General features: G+C 38.9%; 1 long non-coding RNA gene across 3 annotated transcripts; it reads left to right on the top strand.

Annotated features, from left to right (window-relative positions):
- Window positions 1-10,464: 10,464 nt before the first annotated feature.
- Window positions 10,465-16,161, top strand: LOC137188726 (uncharacterized). 3 transcript variants are annotated; one of them, XR_010929492.1, is made up of 3 exons: window positions 10,465-10,643; window positions 10,903-10,953; window positions 15,581-16,161. It is a non-coding gene; the product is annotated as an uncharacterized lncRNA (long non-coding RNA). The 3 variants fall into 3 exon arrangements; XR_010929490.1 differs by lacking the exon at window positions 15,581-16,161 and adding an exon at window positions 13,204-13,458; XR_010929491.1 differs by lacking the exons at window positions 10,465-10,643; window positions 15,581-16,161 and adding exons at window positions 10,650-10,741; window positions 13,204-13,458.
- The last annotated feature ends 397 nt before the right edge of the window (window positions 16,162-16,558 follow it).

Here is a 16,558-nt window from a genome sequence, read left to right on the forward strand (position 1 = left end):
GCTGACAATGATAGAATGAAAGTAAAGCTGATGTGTTCTCATGTGCGCTGCAGCTGCTGGCATCCCGATGCTGCTACTTATTTTGTGCAAACAATGAACATAGAATAATTCATGCATTTAAACTCTGTAGTTCCATTCCTCCTCTGCATATTTGAAAGTCCTCATTTATGCTTTTAAGTACATACAATATCCTTAAATATCCTAAATACTGTTTGGTCAAAATATTTAAATGATGAATGAAGTTATCCACACTGTGCCAGCTGTGTGTAAAGTAAGCAGGACTGTGTTTAAACCTGTTTTAAAATGTTTTCATGAACATGTTTTATTTGTTCACGTTATATAGGATGTTGATGTATGCCTACTCTGTTTAGGAAGGAGCGCACACAGCACAAGACCTCTGGTAGTCAGAGGCTATTTTACACTCTGATTTTAAGGATACACGTCCATGTGCAGAACTGATGACTGCTAATAATTTGGGATTTGAATGTAAGTGGCATAACTGAAAACTCACTGTAATGATCCTCATGAAATGACAGAAAAATATTTTGATTGTCCCACCTGAATTCAAACTTTTATTTAATAAAAATGTTCTAGACAGATTTGATGGAGCTCAAGACGCATTCTGAGGACAACTGTGTTACTTCAGATTATTTTATTGTTAAACTTGGTATCTGTGAGTAACAGCTTTCCAATCAGATGTTTAGAAAATGCAGAACATTAATTACCGTAGATTCTGACCAATCCTGTCGCCACGTAGGAAGAACTAAAATAATGAAATTTCCTCTGGAGTGCCATCAGTGCGTAAACTGATGCACAGCCCCTCTCTCAAATCAGAGACCGTAGATGAAAATCATCATTCCTGCTGCTGTGTGATGACTACAGCTGTTTAATAAACATGGAAAAGATATGACATTGTACAAGTTGTTGTGGGAAACGGAATCCGACAGAATTTATTTCTGAACTGTGGATCACTGGATTACGCTCTTGTGGATGATATCATTGGTAAGAATTTTCCTTAAAAATAAAATTGTGTTTTGATTCTCATGTCAATCTGCAGTAGATGAAAAAACATGTAGCAAACTGGAAGTGGCAAAACTTAACATAAATGAAAGGTGTTTTGTGATTTTGGAAGCCACGAAAATTGCTCTGCATCTGTGATAAGAGGTGGTCTGAACAGGTTTTATCACAAACGCGATTTCCTGCCAAAATGAACACCAAAATTGCACTGTGCCACCTAATCTGCATAAACACAGCCTCAGCAAGTGTGCTCCTTTGATGCCCGGAAGTGACTAAACAGGCACAGATGCACAAAAAGTAGACTTGCGTCGGAAAATTGCGTTAAGACTGCGTTTGGACCATTGCAGGCCTTGCACCTGCAGAAAAATAGGGCCCTTGGTCTCAAGAGCACATCTATGGTTCAAGGTGAGTTGTTCCTGGTTTTCCCTCCCAAAGGCACCAAACCAGCAGAGTGAAATTAAAATATGAATGAAAATACCTTGCTATAACTAGTCTGTGTCCACCACTTGAACATCCTCAGGTCCCACCATTTGCAGGGGTACCTAAGCAGCCATTTTCACATTGTCATTTCCTTCAGCACATCCTTCCTCCCTATTTTACATAAATGAGATACAGTATTGTGTCTATTTTTTTATTATTTCATTTTGTTTGGTACAGGATGCCTCTTGTGATTTAGAGAGAAAGATTCTCATTTTACTATACTGCACAACTGCCAGAGAAACTCTGTTTGTCTTCCTAATGTGCTTTTGCAAGTTAAAGACATAAAAGCTTTGGGACAGTGTGGAATCCATTCATGTTTTGAAATTTTCAAAGTACCCAGCAGCCAACAGAAGGGGGATTGAAGTGTGTAGGTAATCAGTGCATTTGGCTGCAGGCTCAGTCTGCTGTTGTAGTCCATCATAATTTCTTTGGATACACTTGTTCGTTGTGCCCCCTTCCGTCACACATGCAGTCATTTAATTCAGGGGAACTGGTAGTGGAAGCTGCTGTTCACATGTCCAAATGCAAGACTGCAGCTATGCTGGGCATTTGGACTATAAAGATGGAGACACAGGAAAAAATATGATGCTCAATCAACTTCTCCCTAATTATTGTATTGAACCTGTGCCAGTCACAGTAATTGTCTGCAATCGGAGGCCTTCCAGTTTCTTCCCTTTAGGTGATTTCACACAAATGTCAGAGAGCAGCGTGTTCGTTTTCCCTCGGACATTTCCTCTGGGCACCCTGACCTGGAAAATCTGCCTGTTATAGCCACTTTGATGCCTCAGCAAACCTGGCAATGGGAGTGATGCCTCAGGGCACATCATCATAAAATTGTGCATCTGTCCATGCTAAATAAGCTCACCTGCAGTAGCTACCAAAGTTGATAGGGCGCCTTTGCCCAAGGCCATGAAAATATAAATGTCTCTTTTGGCTAGGAGTGTGTGAACCCAAAACTAGACTCTCACATGACATTCAGTCCAGAAATAATTACAATCTAAGCATTTGTATCTGAATCACAGTTGACTGAGGTGCTTTTGCCTAAATAGACCGAAGCTTGTTCAATTTAATTGTGATCTAATTAAATGAAGCATCTCCTCTGAATCAGTATTTTTCCGGCTTGTTGAAGATTCAGTCCAGGTAGACACACACTGGGCTGAGGTCTGATCCAGTAGAGGCCTTGGACAGAGTGTATGTGTGTTTGTCTCTCCTCCAATATGGCCGCTGGTATTGCATATAAAATCTGCTGTCTGTTCCACCACTCATGAAAACTGGGCAGAACATAAAATAACAGATTTGTTTAGCATTAAGAGGCCCATTATTCAAACAGTAATAGATTAATATTGTATTGGTAATTGATTGTATTGATCATTTTATTATCAATAAATCATTAAAATAACCTAAATTGGCTGTTAATTTGTGTGATAAATCCATATTGCAAAAGTGCAGGGAAACAGTAAATGCAAGATAGAAAAGATACTCTAAGAGTGATAAGAGTGAACAAAGGTAGAAGATAAATACGAAGGTAAAGAGCAGTACTTTATATGTTCTGCATTTAAGTCAAATTATACTTGGCAACATCTCATCCAATCTAAGAAAACATGGAATTATTTTTCCAACATATTAGCTGTCTAACACATCTAGCAAACACAGGAACATTAACATTCATTTGAAGTCGTGTATCTGGCCACCCAACGAGTCAACAATTCACTCTCCTATTACCTCCGTTGTGGAACTGTTTTCCATCAACTTCAGAGAAAAAATATCTGGCTCTTAAGCTGCTAAAGGGGTCTAATAGTATTGACCATATTGTGTTTGTCCTGCTTTTCCCAGCAGACAGACACAGTCAGTGACTGGCTGTTTTATACAGCAATGTAAAAAATACTCCCTTACAAGTAAAAGTCCTGCATGAAAAATCCTACTACAGTAAAAGTAAAACTACAGATAAATCTGAGGGGTCGTGAGATGATTAATGGGAGAGGAAAGAAGAAAAAACAAAGTACACAAATCTGTTTTCAGTTTTTGGACTTGTTCTCTAATCTTTGATTTTTGGTGAAATATTGGATCATTTGAACATTTACTGAAATTAAACCATGTGAGAAGTTTAGAGGGAAAAATCACTATTTGGTGGAGCTGTTAACAACTCATAGACATGTGAAATGTGACCCCGACTACACACTGCTTTTTGTAAGACGTCAAAAGACAAAAAGGTTGGAAACCACTGGTTTCATCTTTAACAATGTGTTGTATTCTAAGAGCTTGTTATATTATCCATTGTGTCAAATCTTCATCTGAAAAGTAACTAAAGCTGTCAAATGAATGTAGTGGAGTAGAAAGTATAAGGTAGCATCACATGGAAATACTCAAGTAAAGTACAAGTACCTCAGAATTATCTCAGGAGTTGATGGACACAAAAATTGAATGAGTAACTTACATATGTTAAAATGAAAAGAAACCATTTTTCAAATGAATGATTAAGTTCCTCCATGTCTGCTGAATAAGTAAATAGGTGACTGTTTGATAACATGTTCGCAACTTTGTTAGTTGATAATATGTGAATGTTGTGATTACAGCTTGTTTGCTGCCCCCAAGTTGCCAAAAAAAAATCTATTGATACCACCTTAAGGAAACATCTATACACAAAAATGCAGCCTTTTGTTGGCCAAAATGAAAGAACTGGAGCTGTTTCAACACACTGCATTTCATCCAATTTACCTCAAATCAAAATTGCTTTCTATACAGCAAACAACACCCATTCCATCCAAAGGAGGCCAAGTGCATACAGGATTTCTGGGTAATAAAGTCCTTTAAATTCCCTAAAACTGATAATGTACTCTCTTATTGCCACTTGAGGGAGACAAAGTGCACCAATAGGCCACAAATAGCTCCGTAAAATTCTGGTTGGAGGATGATTTGTTCTTGATAGAGGTGAAAGGAAAGCGATAGCACGAGCAGATGTGAGAAGAAAGGTGATGAATGTGAATAACAGGAGAGAAATTGAGACAATGGGAAACAACATGTCAAAACATGTCCCAGAATGTGATTTTTGTTGTGTTTCTGTGTTGACATTCTGAGTTAATGTTTCATGATGTTTGTCTCTGTATTTGATGTAATATGAATACAACAAAGAACAGAAGTGAGCTGCAAGAAGGAAACAGAGACGGGGGAGATCAGTGAGATGAAAACAAGAAAACAGAGAGTGTTGGACGTGAGATTAAAGTTTGGAACAATAAAGCACAAATGAGAAGCATAGAGAGAACAGGCTAATGGTTTGGAGGAAGGAATGGTAGAAAGAGAGCGGTGTCTTGGCGTATGTCCAACAGGTACCACAGGGCAGATATGAATCTCCTTGACGAACATCTCCATCCTCGCAGACAGCCTTTAAAATCAGAGGCGAGAAGCGGATGAAACCAATCGCTGAACATCCAAATGAGAATAAAAGAAATAAAAATGATAGATAGAAGGAGTGAAAGAGAGGAAGAAATATTGGAGAAACCGGAAGCGATAAAGTAGCAGCAGAAAGAGAAAGAAATTGGGGTAAAAGTGCAGGAGAAATTCATCAGGAAAGAAAAAGAGAGCAAAATGAAACAAAATACAGTTGAGATGGTGATGATTTATCAGTGAGAAGCTGAATTGGGGTTTTCCATCACACTTTGTGACATTAAGACCACCTTGGGCATCTGCCGAGCACACAATCTATACATCCGACAGGAGGGAAATCGAAGGCAGAAAATGCTCAGGAAGCAAATATTAATACCATCATCCTGCAGAAGCCTGAAATCTTTTATGTCTCCTTAGTGTGCAGAGAAATGTTTCAGGACCTCCAAGCACTTGCCATTTCAATAAACCAGGTTTTCTCAACATCTGACAAAAACTTACCAGATTCAGTTTAGACACAAAGTGTGTCTTGGTGTGTATCCAGTGTTGAAAACGTCCTAAGGTTAGACAGACAGGGATAATGAGCTTTTGACCAAAGTTGAAACTTACCCTGTTAAACAACATCAGTACCAAACCAGTAATTTACTTCGTTCAGAGTTTATTACTGGATGTGAAGGTGTGTGTGCGCATGTGTGTGTTTCTTTATGCCCATTGCAGTTTATAGCTTAATTATTCATGTATATGTAGTTAAAGGTATAGAAACTTTATGTGTGTGTATATGTTTGTATATGTGTGTGGGTGTTTTATTTTGCCTCATTAGTCTATAAGTAGTAGTATGTTAGCTCATGATTCATAATCATCTGTCTCTTTGTGTGTGTTTGTTTGTGTGACCCTGATAAAAGTATATTTTGCACATGATATACTGTGCAAAACATTTAAAGTTACATCAGGGCAGTATAGATATAAATAAAATCAAAGATGACTGTGAAACTGTGGTATCAAAGCCAGTCTGAGTGCACATGTGTAAAGTGAGAGAATGAGTAAGTGCTTGGGGGGCGCTACATAAATGCTATTTCAGAATTTGAGAGGTAGGTAAACCAAGCAGCAACTACCATGACTTGAGAGTGAAGCCAATGTGCAAGTACCTTAAAGTAAAATGCCACTGACGGCTGCAAGGTAATCCAATTGACTCCCATTAAAAAAATCTCAAATACTAAATCAATAATTATTTTCAATGAGTCATCATGGTCTTAAATGGATAAACTTGGGCCTTCTAATAAGTGTGCTGGTGATAATTTTGGAAATAATTGCTCCGTTAAAAAGATTTTCCCAGTAGAGATGTAGAGTTCCCAGTAGGCTAGTAAGCTAGCATTCACTTTGGTCCCAGGTAACGGGGTGCGTTTCCACAGTGTGAAAGGCAACACCTGCACTCTTATTTGGAAGGTCCTGGCTCCAAACAGAAAAGATGGCACTGACCATAAGCAACAACTCCAGGCTTCAAACTGGCTCCAATGCAACCAAAGCCTTGGTTGGAAGACCAATTAAATATGTTGTCAGTGATTTTGCACATTATGATACATTCTCTATGAACACTTTGCGATTTTGTGGATAGGATACGTTAAAAAGGATTTCTCATTATGTTAATAAAAAATGGAATCCGGACAACATTCTATGTCTTTCAAAATCTGTCTGATGTTGCAAATTAGTAGTAATAAACTTTAAAATGGAGTCAAAAAATATTGACAGCTCCCAGATCTGCTTGACATGAACTTAAAATCATACCACAATCTTGGCAGAAAGATTATAACATGGGGGAATGTCAGTAGTCAGTGAATAAATGGTACTTTCTGGCAAGATGGTTACGTACTGTAAATCTACATTACAATTTGCTTCTACACTGCACTACACTGGCTTCACCTTGCAGTTTGCAAAACTCATAGCTGTGGTCAAGGCAGACACAGTGATGGCATCAGATTTGACATTTAAAGGGATTACACTCATATATTATCAAACTAGGGCTTTTATGGTGACTTTGGACTATGCTGTATTTGTTTTACACTTGGTCAGTGGACTGAGGATGTGACTGCAGTGGCCTGGGACTGTCTGGACCCTCTTCACAAAGCTGAAAACTTTGATTTATGTACTGTTGGCTCAGTGGAGTTCAATGGCCATTAAGTCTGTTAGTGCCATCAGTTACAGCTGTCAGGAGGGTTGGGAAGGTCAAATGTAATGGCCTTGACAGTGGAGAGAGTCCATAATGTTTAGACAGTGACCACACACACACACACACACTCACATACACACACACATACTGTCCACTGAACCACTGGGGCAAAAGTGATTATTTTCCTTCATCAAATATTCATACTGAATTTACTGTCAGATCTAAGGTGAAGGACCATGCAACATCGTTTAACCTGCTGTATAATGAAACATGAGACAAGGTTCACATCAGTGGAAGTTAACCAGGACAAATATACAATATACCAGGGGAGTTCAAGTGGATCTATGGAGAATGGAAACAGCAGAGAGATTACACAGGTGCCAGCAGAATCCATCATTTGTAATGGCTTTAGGGATGAGGTATTATAAAATGTTTCTGAATCAATTTGTTAAAATTAATGTTCAAGTATTGCATGTAGAGCTTTCAAGTATAAATATCTGTGATTTAGATATGTATACTTTTTGAGTGGTGTTTGTTTTCTACACTGATCCCGACACATGAACTTTGTAGTTTAATCAACCAAGAGAACAAAAATAATGAGAATTAATAAGTGAGCCAGACTGAATATTCAACACACTCCCACATTATCACTAATAGGCTTAACTGCCAAATCATAAAATATGACATGATGTCTCACAGTCTGAGAAATGAATAAGTATTCTAACCATGAAGCAGAGTAGAAACATCCAATTTTCCAATTTTTGAAAGGAGCCTCAACACAGTAACTGAATTCTGGCAGTGTTGTCTCTGCACTGAAGAAGCTGCTGTTACAAACACTTACTGCCACAGAGAACTAACTACACAGCTAAAGCAAGAGAGCTACAGTACGTCAAGTGCGAGCTAGCTTGTTAGATAGTCACGTCTAGCCTTAGCTAAAACCAAAGCTAATTTTATCCAGTGATGTTTCCTTGCCTGTCAGGTGTAATTACATTTTAATGAACTGACATCTTGATATATCAGTGTGTTAGTCCACATACCTGAATGCAGCTAGCTTTGTAGCTAAATCCAATCATAATGGAGAAAAACAAACAGCTGAACTCCTGCTAAGGGTAACCAGTTTAACAGAGTAGCAGAAACTGTCATCCCAACTTCAGACTCTAGAGGAATTCACACAATTTTTATGTGATTAGGCTACTTTTAAATCACATATTTATGTATTAAATTGTAACTTAATTTATTATATTGATTTCAATGTAAATTTTAATAATAGACAGACAGACAGATCTAACAGAGATACATTTCATTCCTATGAACTACAACCTTTTAAGGGCTGCTGATGATAGCATGTGCTCACTCCTTGTACTCATAGACCTTAGTGCAGCCTTTGATACAATCGATCACAGCATCCTGTTATGCAGACTGAGGCACTGGGTGGGGATATCTGATACAACTAAATGGTTTTCATCTTACCTGTTGAATAGGAGGTTCTGTGTCTCCATGAACAACTATGTGTCTTGATTTTCTTCTCTTCAATATGGTGTGCCTCAGGGGTCATTTTTGGGACCACTTTTATTTTCCCTATACATGCTTTCCCTTGGGCACATTATTCTTAGACATGGTGTCTGTGTGACACAAAAAAACATTTTACATGCCATCGTGACTGGATTATTGCAAAAGTCTTTTCATTTGCCCAAACCAAAAATCTATTAATTAACTCCAGACTGTACAGAACTCAGCTGCCAGGCTTTTAACCAGAATTAAAAGACGTGATCACATCACTCCTGTTTTAGCCTCCTTACATTGACTCCCAGTATGTTTAAGAATAGACTTTAAAATCTTACTGATTACTTGTAAGGCTCTTCATGGCCCGTCTCCCTGCTTTATCTCTGACCTTTTAGTACTGTGCGAGCTGGTGCGTACTTTGAGATCCTCAGGCAGAGGTCTTTTATCTGTTCCAGAGGCCCGGCTGAAAACTACAGAGGACACAGTGTTTGCAGTCAGAGCCCCGAGGCTCTGGAACGATCTGCCTGAGGAAATCAGGTCGGCTGAGTCAGTGATTTCTTTTAAATCTCTTCTTAAAACATACTTTTATCAGAGACACTTTCCTGATTTTACATGAGTTTGTATTTTGAACTGTCTTTTATATCTGTTTTTATTTCTTTTAAAATTTGTCTTGTTTTATCTTACACTAAATTGGTTTTATATTTTTGAAAACCCAAGGATATTATGATTTGTCTGTTGTATTTTGCTGCCTTTGTGAAGCACTTTGTATCCTGTGCTCTATAAATAAAGATTATAATATACTATATTCATTTTGAGTATGTCATTTTCAAGCAGGGGCCTGAGCCACAGGCCTAGGGATTAAGAGGTTAATATTATTATTATCATTACAGACTGGAAATTAACTACATTTCCTTCTCGCACTCCTGAAGGTTATCCAAAGGCAGAGTGCACTAGCTGCATTGTTTATGGCAATGATCTTTTGGGGGGTAAAATAATCAGCCTAAAATGTGGAAAATTAAGGCATTACAACATTTCTATCTGTGACGCACTTTGCCAGCCGTCCTGAAAACTAAACGTTTATTTTTCTAAACTTCATTGCTTGTGTATACTGCTGTCAGCCTTTGCAGCAGCTGAAGTGGAAATCTTGATGCCTTGAGCTAAGCTGTGTCATGGGGTGAAACATTCCTCATATATTTGAATATAGTCTTTGGGTAATACTGAAACATTTAAAATACAAAACTAGTGTGTATGTGATTGTTGGGCGTCACCCTGGAGAAGTCTGAGGGCCCATCAGGACAGGGTAATGACCTTGTGAGCCCAACTCTTTTACATGTTGTTGCTGCTGCAAAAAGAGATCACCAAAGCTGTCATGGTTCTGTCCCCATCTGGCTCTGTGTCCCTCACTTCTTCCCTGTTTGTTGAACTGGATTGAGTGGCAGTAGGCCCTTGAAGTCGAAACTTAAGTTTGCTTTCACACTAGTTGTTTTCTTAAGGAAACGTGACTTAGGACTGTTTCTTGCTACACACTGACTCTTGTAGAAACTATGTGCAAAAGTGAACTGAAACTCAGAGTAACAGCTGTCTTTCACTCCTATTTTGGTTATTACATGCAGATTGGTTGCATATTGATTGAGCATGGTTATATTGTGGACTTTCATTTGGCTAATGGATGAAGTTCTGCTTTTGATTTGTTCTCAGCAGACATTTGTTCTAGAGCAGCTATTGCCTTTTGTGTTTTTTCTTGTTTTCCCCAGCCTGCTCTTCCCTCCACACCTGTCCTGCACCCTGCATCTTCCCCAGCCAATCAGCTCCCAGCCTGCCTTTGTGTCCTCCCACCTGTTCCTTGTTGTTTCATTAGTGCAGATTTTATTTAAGTCCTGGTTTTCAGTTCAGTCTTCTTGGCTCCTCTGTCCAGTCTGCTCTGTTTGTCCTTCATTGATCAGTTCTGTTCAACTTCTGTTTTCTTTGCCTGCACTCGAGCTGTAATAAAGAATTATTCTCCAGTTCCTGGCATGCGAGTGTCCTGCGTTTGGGTCTGTCTCCTGCTACTCTTCTTGACAACAGCATGACGTTGCCACCACCAGCTGTCATGATGGGGATGGTGTGTTCTTGCTGATGTGTTATGTTGGGCTTGTAACTGACAAAAAGCTTAATTTTGGTTTCATCATAATGTAGAACCTTCTCCCTCTTTGCCAGCAGGTATATACTGTAGGAAACAGATGCTTGCCAAGATATTAACTTTTTTCACTTCACAACTCTGAAACAGTTGGTGCCATCTTTGTTTTACATGGTCCATATTGACTTTAAGGGAGGAGACCTTCATTTTTGCCTTGAGTAAATCATGTTGTTTTGTTTCATAGTTTGCACCTGGTGTGAAATAATATCCTCCCATGACAACTGCCTACCATCTGGTGAGTTGGTATTTTTAGCATTCTGTCTGTATTGAATTTTATGAGCTGCTAAATTACTGAAAAAGTTTTGTGAGATGAAGATCAGGCTAGACTACTACAGGCATTGTCTGACTAAAAACCACAGCAATCAGTAATTTCAGTAATGAGGAAAGTTATTATTTATTTCTCTGTTGAAATGCATCTCTGAACTACTAAAATCATGATTAAATGTGGTTCTGCATGACCGAAACTAGCCCAAACACTGTGTATTAAAATCCATTTTAGATAATTCTTAGATAATTTTGATACATTATTTTTTAATAGATTATTTTGTTTTGTTTGGGTGAATATCCTGTTCTTTGGCTCCATTTCAATTGACGTGAGGGTTATTAAGCACCACTAGCAAAGGGTGACCTATCAACTCCTTATGTTACCTTAAATACCTGCACTGTTAATCTAGATTGTAAATGTGGCTGATTTCATTGATTTAGGCTACAAAAAGGGACCACACTGATACATACTAGATATATAAGCCTTCATTATTTACTGTTCAATAAAACCTGGATAGCCAACTGTCAGTCAAAGTCAATGCATTTTCTCAAGGATGATGTAAATTTTAATTTAAAATGTGGAAAACATTGCAAACCTCTTGTGCTCTAGTGAAGGTTATCTGCAGGATGTAGGGAAAATAATCTGATCCACATACTTGCAGGGTGTTATTAATACATACAACAATACATACAACTGACAGCTCTCATTTTGCAGCATATAGCCTCCCTGCATAATTGCAACCCTTCAGTGAACCTTGAGTAAGTGAGGGCTGTCAGTTACCTGACTGTAAGTGTTATTTTTTCAAGGGCACTTCATGGCAGAGCATGCTACAGAGTGTACTATGTAGCACGTTCAGAGACAGCAGTTCAAACCTGCATGTCGACATTTGTCACCACTCGTCCTTGTCTCTCCCCTCTTCCCTGTCATTTTGTTATTTGCTGTTAAATAATGCAGAAATTCAATCAAAAATACAATGACTGTAGTTCTGGGCTATTTTGCAATCTGTATCCATCGAGCACATCATGATCTGCCTCGAGTATTCAGTGAACCATGAGTGACACTAATTTGGAGCTGTCAATCAACTAATGTTTATTTGGGATGTATATGTGGAACCTTAGTTTCAAAACCAAAACTTCCCCATGAAAAAACTGAAGATTTGGCTCCCAAGGAGATATTTTCAAAATGCTGAAAAATATATTTATAATGATCAGAGTATGAAGCAGTAAATCCACCCATCCTACATGGCTCTTAATCACTGCCTAAAGCAGGGGATGAACTCTGCCAGAAGCATGTGCTTCTTGCTATAGTGGCCTAGATACCTGAGCACTGGTGAGAACTGGCTCAGTGGCTATAAAAAAAAATGATAACACATGTTTTGTGCAGTGAGTTTCATACAGCTTATTTCTTGCTCCAAGGCTAGAAAAAAAAATCTAAGGAGAATGTGCAGTCAATTTAAAGGCAAGTACTCTTGCTTTTTTAAGACCTGGATATACGCTGTTCATAGTTTTGACCAATTGAAAACATTTTAGTTACCTACTCACTGCTGCAGTCTCACCTCTGCCTCTGCCTGAACCTGATGGGTTTGGGCCATCTTTGTGCATAAATCTGTGGGTTGTGTTTGGGCTCAGGTTGGATTATATTCAACTGTAAATTAATTAAAAAAAATCTCTCTCTTCTTCTCTCTAAATCTGACAATAGTCTGTTTCAATGTGTCATGTGTTGCAAGCAGATACACAATGCTCACTGTCAGATTTTATATGTGTGAGATATATTTCCAAAGAAAGCATCTAACTTTTTTTGAGGAATAAATAACAAAAATATAGCCCTAGTCTCAAGTCAGGAGTTTGGGTCTCAAATCCTACCAGGCAGGTTCAGTAAGGTCGGGCTGAAAGGTGCAGGTACAGGTCAGGTTCTGCTCTCGGTATCAGGCCTGCGCAGAACTCCAGACTAGCAGCACAGTCTGACACAGAGGTTTAGCACACAAATCTTGGACATGTGCATATTCAGTCCCAGTGGGTCCTCACTCTAAGGCTGCCCTGTCGAGTTTTCTAGTTAAACAAAAAACAAAAGTTTTGTTTACATGCAAGTGACCGAGTGAAATGTCTGCTCTCAGTTTCTGCTCCATTGATGTATTCTGCTCTCAGATTGTTTTTTGCAACAACCTTGTCAAAATTCCCCAACCAATAGAATGCCAGCTGCTACCTTCTTGTTTGGTTTCAGGCCTTCCTGAGCACACTCTGATACTTGATGTGAAAAGAAGGTGGAATTGGCTGGAGCAGGTTCCTAGAGCAAGTCCCAGCAATCCAAGCAGTTCATGTGTCCATTGGAGCACATTTGTGTCAAGCATTAAAGAGAAAGTTTGGGAGCATCTCTGCAGCTGTTACCAGGAGGATACACTCCCGACCTCACGACTTGAGGGAAAAGTGCAGGGGTCTCACTTATAAAACAGTGCGTAGGATCCATACTAAAAGTGTAAAAAAAATAAATTACATAATAATCAGATTTATAAAACTGTGCATATGCACGAATGCAAGCATGTTTCCCTTTATAAATCACATTCCACCTGGAAATGTGTGCATGTGGATCAGCCTCAAATCCAGACCTCTACATGCCCACATTCAATCATAAATGGTACAAAAGTATTCATGAATATTAATGTACATGTGTTTCTTTTGCCGGACCAATCAGTCTTTCTGTCTTGAGACACCTGACCAATCAGTGTCCACAACAGTGGGTTTTTTTATTTCATACAAATATTTTTAAAATTATTTGTTTTCAGGAAGAATAAAAAAACATGTCAAATACCAGCGTGCAAGTCGGTTACATGGCTATCTCAGTCTCTCTCCTCTGCTCCGCTGTTACGTCTATCAGCAGGTCTCAACATGGGGAGTCACATCCACCTGCTACATGACACACATTTTCTAATTTGGACATCACTCCCGGAGTTGGGGGTGTTCCCCAGAGATAAAGCTGAGCTACTGACACACATGAAGTGCTCCCAAGGGACTCTCCATAACCTGTTGTTCTCCTTCTCCTCTCCACAAAGTTAGGTTGTAAAAAATAGGCAGTAAATGAAAAGTGCAAAGCAAGAATCGCCTCTGAAGTTCTTGCCTACACGTTACACAGTGTGCTGTCTCTGTGTTATGGGTGTATAAATAGGTAGAGGTCTGTCTGCAATGAGGTGATGAGTAGTTCAGTAGTCAGCACAGTCGTCTATGATCAAGGAGACTCCATTTCGAGACCTGGTGCAGGAACCTCCTTCATAAGGTAGTTTATTCATAAACACTTATTTTAACACTTTAATATCCTACAATTAAAAGTGTAATAAAAACAAAAACAGAATTTTTCACCTATTTCCACTTTTATTCAAATACAAATACAAATATAAATAATTTTGCCTCAACAAATATAGATAGAAATACAAATACTGGTCCCTCTGCACATCCCTACAGTGTACGCGCCCTCTCACTCACTCGCTCTCAGCAGCCGCGGAGGAAGGACCGCTACAGTAGTGAACAGACTTTTACTGTTTTATTTCCCATTTTTGGACTTCTTGAAGTTATGTGTGTAACCCAAACAACCTATACAACTTCCCAACACACTGCAGCAGACCAATTCCCAGTTAACTAGTTTTAAGTAGTTTTTGCACCACACACTCAACATCTAAAATACAATAAACACTGCATTCATTTATATTTACTCAACAATCCAGCATACAGGTGTTTCTCTAATTGAAACAGTCCATATATGAGTGCAGGTGGTGAAGATGTGCTGGTGAGGAGAAGGCAGAGTGTGTGTGGCAGCCACACAATGTCTCCAGTGACAGTCATATGTTCACTGCAGTGATTTTACACACAAAAACTTTATGAAAACTATATGAAAATCATACCTGGTGATATACGCACAGTATTAGAAGATATTATTAAAAATCAAATATTGCTCTGTTCTGCAATTATTTTTCAGTTATGTTTGTTTAAGCTCAGTTATTTGATGTCATCTTGGATTTCTACAACCAATGATGACAAGTTCATCAGTCAGTTATTGTGGTTGAAGTGAAAATGAATCAGTGTGTTCTCGCTTAATATCAGGGAAAGACAAGTCAGACTTTCCAGAATCCTGCCGCATCATGACATCATTCATTTCAGCAGCTGCTGTGCTGCTCCTCAGCTGACCCTCTCCTCTGCACTCCAGGTGAGACAGCACTGATGAAATGTTGAGCAGACTTTGATTTAAGACTTGAGTTGGCTTATATCTTTTCAAATTGAAAGATGCTTATGGAATAGTTCTGGCTCACTACAAGCGCAGGTACAGATAACACTGCTGGTTTGAATGTTTATGATCATGCAGATCTATAATTAACATTTGATATGAAGTGAAATTAAATGTGTGAGAGTAATCATTAAACAATCTTGCTTCAATTCATCACCTCAGTATCTGCGTCACCAGTTTCCCCTGTCTGCAAAATGTTTGTACACATGAGTCAGAGTTTACAGGTGTGCACATTCTCCTGTCAAGTTTGTTTTTATAGATCACAACTTTTGCATGAGAAGTGGCTCTTTCAGGTCCTGTTTTGTGTCTGTGTTTGGTGCGTTATGAGACTCCTGGAACCCAGGTTCAAAGGAAAGACGCAGAGTGACGGCACCCAGGACCAGCTGAGAGAGGCAGTAAGTGCCAGTGGAGGACGGGTCAGAGGAGCAGTGCCACACAGATGAAGTGAAGCCACAAGACTCAGTCACTCCACAGTATTAACCAAAGACTGCATTGGAAGAGATCTGTTTGCTAATGAAGACAGGGAGCGTAGGGTCACCATACAGCACACTACCTTGTCTCCCAGTGAGCGTGTTGATCAAGAACTTCAGTTCTACAAAGTCCTCCCTTCAATCTCCATGTCAGAAGAGCCTGCACTGTGGTGGAGGGAGAAGAAAGATACTCTGCCCCTGCTTATACGGCTTACAACAACCTACTTCTGTGCCCAAACCTCCTCCATCTCCAGTGAGATGAGAACACTATCAGTCAGGAGACATCCAGACTTCTGCCAGAGAGCCCAGATATATTCATCTTCCTGCAGAGGAACTGTTAAGGTAGTTTTCTATGTTCTACATTCTGTTTAAAGAAGTCAGAGTTTCACATTTGTTTCTAGGAAGACATTGTTGTGTATACAGTACTCTGTCAAGGAAGTCAAGGAACTGTATTTGTATAAATAAACAAATGTTAATTATTTCATGTATTTCTTTTCATGCACAGTGATCAAAAATAATTATGAGTATCTATAATATATTGGACTATACCTATCCCTAGTTAGTAGATAGTTTCATAATATTATAAACAGCATTATTCTCATTCTCTTACTCCCTCAATCTCTAAACCTATCAGGATGTATAAAGTCCAGCCTGGGAACCCTAGTTAAGATGCAAGCAAAGGGAAATCTGGGGCCCAGGAACTATTGAGTGTTTTATAATGACAGAAAAGTGAGATTATAATTATTAATAGACATGAGTAAATAAATGACTGATATGTCATGTACGTCATGGTATAAGCTGGATAATACCCACCAAGTTTATACGTATGATAATGT

The sequence above is a fragment of the Thunnus thynnus genome, chromosome 9 (assembly GCF_963924715.1).
Source record: "Thunnus thynnus chromosome 9, fThuThy2.1, whole genome shotgun sequence".
Classification (NCBI taxonomy): domain Eukaryota; kingdom Metazoa; phylum Chordata; class Actinopteri; order Scombriformes; family Scombridae; genus Thunnus; species Thunnus thynnus.